The following is a 5,238-nucleotide window of genomic DNA, read 5'->3' as shown; positions in this document are numbered from 1 at the left end:
TCGTGTGAAAAACCAAGTGAAAAGAATGAGAATGAGAGACCACGTATGTCCAACCAGCTCTGCACCTGGCACTTAGAAAGCCCTGAGCCATGCCAGGCCCTGAAACAGACTTCGTGATTGTTCCACTGCAAGTCCCTGAGATGGGAAGTGATTTTAGAAGGGGCTCAAGGACCTGAAGGGGCCCTTTGGGTCTGTGTAGACTGGCCCCCAGTGGACTTGTGCACCCTCAGACTGGACCACACTAGGCTCACGCATCCCCAGACTGGACCCCACTGTCTCTGGTCTGGCTCCTCTTTTCCCAGATGCAGAATCAAGCCCCAAAGAAAGGAAGGAGTTAGCCAAGGCCACAGGGTCACCAAGTGTCAAAGCCACACCTGGGATTCGGAGTCTCTGCTCCCTTCCCTCCCCAGCACTAGCTCCTGTGTTCACAGCCTTTACAACTGGACAGAGATCCCCCCAGGGGCTGCCATGAGCTACCCCAAGATGCTCTTTGGAGCTCTTGCAAAATGTTTTGTTTTGTGTCATGCCTGCGGTGACAGCTGAGTGAAACTGAATTTTCACAGTCATTCTGCTCAGAAACCTCACACACGTTCCATGCATTGGGGTTTCAGAATGAGTCAGGTTTCCAAACTCTCCTCTCTCCCTCTAATCGCATGTCTGTATATGGTAACCTTTAGCAAATGAGTCTAATAATTAGTCATCTTGGCCCAGTTAAAGACAACAGTAGGTTCTCCAATTTCACTTTGTTTTCAACCAGAGAGCCATGCCAACGGTAATTTTCACCAGAGTGAAAATGTGCTTCTCAGCTGGTCCCTGCCATCCACCAAGACAGCTCTGGTCCCCACGCACCTGCCCGCTGCTTTCCCACAGCTCACTCTTTAATCAGGCTGTGCCCCCTAGATGCCCTCCCCTACACCCATTCAGGTCTAGACACCAGCTCTGTCCTGGGCACTAATTCGAGATGTTTTGGACTCATCATTACATTTAATCATCTTTGCAAGACAAACCTTACTACCTCATTTTGGAGACGAAAAATCCGAGAGCCCAAAGGCCCCTATCTACTGCCCAAACACCAGATCCAGCTCTTCTACCCTCCTCTCCCTGCACTGCAGCCATGCTGCCCCCTCAAAGTTCCTCAAAGACAGTAAGCTCGTTCTTACCCCAGGGCCTTTGCACATGCAGAGCCCTCCACCTGAAACACTCTTCCTCCTGACTGTCTGCCTAGGTAACTCCTACTCGCCCCTCAGATCTCCATTCAAGCAGTAATTTCCTAAGGGAAGGAGCTCTCACCCCCTCCCTCATGTTCCCAGAGTTCTCTACTCATGTCACATCTGCCTTCTGCTCGTTTCAAAGCTGCTCTCTCACCTTGTAACTTCATGTTGATGAGGTTTTTGCTATTTTCTGACTCCCACAAAAGCATGAGCTTCAGGAAGATGGGATGGACATCTTGTCCACCACTCTGTCCCCACACCTAAAAAGGACATATAATAAGAGTTTTGTTACTCTGTTGGATGGATATGGATAAATGGGCAGATGGATGGATGATGGATGATTGAGAAATGCTTAAAAAATAAAAACAAAGCCAAAAATCAAATACAAAAAAACCTTTCCATCCATCCAGGTAAGAGATGGGGCCAAGATACAAGCCCAAGACCTCTGACTTGTCAAACTTGCTCTGCGCTGCATGATAATCATCTCCTCCCACCACCACTGCCACACGCACGCACGCACGCACGCACGCACATATTCGAGCACCAGCGAACACAATCATCCCCAAATTCTGAACCTATAACACTATCGCTTCTCGGCCTTTTGGCTAAGATCAAGTGAACCTATAACACTGTGCCCACTTCCATTGAGCAAAAGTCCCCAAAACGCTCCCGGTCATAACCTTCCTGTCCAAACCACAAACCACCCCCCCACCCCCACCCCCACCCCACATCCCACAGGCCTGGAGCTTCAGAGGTGCCAATTCCATGGACCCAGAATGGCCCCCAAGTCTACACCGTTAACCGGGGTAATTTTGCAGGGCGTGTGTCCCAGACCTACATCGGAGAGCTGCTAGACTAGCGTGACTCCTTGGGAAAGGGTGGGCATGTGGTGAGCCACCCAGCCCTCCATTCCCCCAGCCGCCCAATGAAGACGCTACGAGGGCCTCAGAAGCTGGGGCCGTGCTGCCCTCTGGTGGTCAGAGTGGCGCTGCAGCCACCGGGCTTCCCAGAGGATAGTGACCCAAAGCGACCGCGCCAGTTCCTTCCATCTTTGATTCTCCCAAGACCTCTGCAGGACTTCTTTGTAAATGGAACGTAGTGTTTCCTGAACTTCGACTCTTTGGGTAACATCACCGCTTTGCCCATCTCATATGACACTTGACCTATTTTTTTTCTCTGAATGTATATAAAATAACTCATTTAAAGAGAAACTTGGGAGTTCCCGTCGTGGCGCAGCAGAAACGAAACTGACTAGGAACCATGAGGTTGCGGGTTTGATCCCTGGCCTCACTCAGCGGGTTAAGGATCCGGCGTTGCTGTGAGCTGTGGTGTGGATCACAGATGCGCCTTGGATCTGGCGTTGCTGTGGTTGTGGCGTAGGCCAGCGGCTATAGCTCCAATTGGGCCCCTAGCCTGGGAACCTCCATGTGCCATGGGTGCAGCCCTAAAATGACAAAAGACAAAAAAATAAAATAAAATAAAAAGAGAAACTTGTATCCTCACAGTAGATGGAGAAAAAGACAATTTCATTTACCATAAATAGGAGGGGGAGACATGGAGGAGTGGGGGGAAATGAAAACAAGGATTACTGCATTAAAAAATAAAGATAAGCATTTTACCAGCAAACATAGAAAATGTGAAACTATGAAAAACAGCACAGAAAATATTATAAAAGTCAGAATAGGGGTCATCTCTGGGAAGGAGGCCGTAGTCGGGAAAGGATAGTGGGGGCTCCCAGGAACCTAAATCTCCTTGATCTGGGAAGTAATTAACAATCCTGCGTTAACCTGGACATATAAGCTGTACAATTTTTTTTCCTGTATTTTTATCTCACAATAAAAAAACACAATGGGAATAAAAAATAAGCAGTGAAATACAAGTAATTTACAAACCAACCTGAAAGTAAGGAGATGACCTTGAACGGCAGTGGTGGGGGTAGGACCTACCTGGCTCTGGGATGCTGGGAAGACCCTTAGCCCCCTGATAAGACAGCTGGGCGGGGCCAGCTGAGTCCTACCTGGATTAATGCCCCAGAAACAGGCTGACCAACAAAGGCTCTCCCAGGTGGTCTGCCTCCTCACCACATCTCAACCCCTTATCCTTCCAACCATCCTCCCCAGCGGCCGAAGGGCATGATTAAAGCTCAAAGCTTAGGGAGCTCCTGTCGTAGCTCAATGGTAATGAACCCGACTAGGATCCAGGAGGATCCGGGTTCAATTCCTGACCTCGCTCAGTGGGTTAAGGATCTGGCATTGCCATGAGCTGTGGTGTTGGTCCCAGATGTGGCTCAGATCCCATGTGATGGCTGGAGTGTAGGCTGGCAGCTGCAGCTCTGATCTGGCCTCTAGCCTGGGAACCTCCATATGCTGTGGGTACGGCCCTAAAAAGACACACACACACACACACACCTCAAAGCTTAGGAATCCTCTTGTGGCTCAGGGGGTTAAGGATCTGGCATTTTCACTGCAGTGGCTTGAATCGATTGCTACTGTGGCGTGGATTCAATCCCTGGCCCAGAAACTTCCATATGCCATAGGCACAGCCAAAAAAAAAAAAAAAAAAAAAAAAAAAGCTCAAAGCTTAGAGTGTGTCTGTGGGAGTCAGGGCTGCTGTCAGAAGGTCTTGGAGCCAGATGAACACAGGGACACTGAACACCCCAGTCACCAGACTGATGGGGATAATCTCAGGCTGCCTGGTTCGTTTATGGGCAACCAGAGACATTCTCGGGTTATTTGCTGCACGGGCCGTTCTGATTGGCTGAGTCCTGTGCCACTTGTCACATAGGGGTCTCATTTCTGCAGTAGCTCAGCCCCTCCACAACTGCAGCTCCTGGGGGGGGGGGCTGCTTTATGAGTCCAATTCTCAGTGGACTCCCATAGTACAGTCCCTGTCCCCTGCCTGCCCCCCCTCTTCCCACTGTTGCTCTTCCCTGGGATCTTGACGCCTAGGTTGGGTCCCTTTACCCCCCCACACTCCCTACTATTAGTCCCCTCATTAAATGCACCTGAGTTGGATTCTGCTCCCTGCTGGAACCTCAAGTAATCAATGTAGCAAGTATAAATCTCCCAGACTGCATCCTCAGGGACTGAAAACCTATTAATTTCCCTGTTTCTTCATATTTAAATTCAGTCTAGCTTGTAAGCTCCCATTCCCACAGAAAGTGGGGAAACAGAGTGCAAACCTTAAACAGACAGCCACGGCTCGCATCTCTTCTTGCAGTAAATTCCTCTTGGCTTCAGAGATCACGTGCGTGCGTGCGTGCGTGTGTGCGTGCGTGACAACCAGAGGTGAGCCCAGCTGAGCAGGGAGAGGAGGCGCGGCTTACACATCACACCAGCATGTGGGAGAGTCGTCCGGCTGGGAGTGGTCCTCAGCCCTCACTGGCCTCAGAGTCTGGGTCACCTGGATTCCTGCTGCTGCTGCAGAGGTAAGGACAGTTCAGCCATGGCTCCTGGGACCCTGAAGCCCACTCAGGACAGAGTCCTCTCTCAGCCACCATGCACGCCCTCTCCGGGGGATTGGGGGCTCTGGCCTGCTCCTCTCTGCTGTGCTGGGGTCCTTAGCCTCACCGATGCCATCCTCAGGCCACCCCACTTGGACACCTCTGTTGGCCACTCTCTTCCACCAGTCGGGAGCCATATTAGGCTTCTTTCTGGGGCCTTTTCTGGGATCCCTACAACCGTGACTGCAGCTGCTATCACCCTGGAGGATGGGGTGCTGGACACATTGTTGGGAACCCAGTAACTCTGAACCCTAACCACAGCCCCCACCCCATCTGGTCCTTCTATCTTCACGAATTGCCCTCATCTCCTTTATTTTTTATTTTTATTTGTTTTATTTTATTTTATTTTTTTGTCTTTTTGCCATTTCTTGGGCTGCTCCCACGGCATATAGAGGTTCCCAGGCTAGCAGGTGAATCAGAGCTGTAGCCTCCGGCCTGTGCCAGAGCCACAGCAACGCAGGATCCAAGCCACATCTGCAACCTACATCACAGCTCACAGCAACACCAGATCCTTAACCCCCTGAG

This window comes from Sus scrofa, chromosome 17 (assembly GCF_000003025.6).
Source record: "Sus scrofa isolate TJ Tabasco breed Duroc chromosome 17, Sscrofa11.1, whole genome shotgun sequence".
Taxonomy (NCBI): domain Eukaryota; kingdom Metazoa; phylum Chordata; class Mammalia; order Artiodactyla; family Suidae; genus Sus; species Sus scrofa.
Note: the sequence above shows the minus strand (reverse complement) of the source record.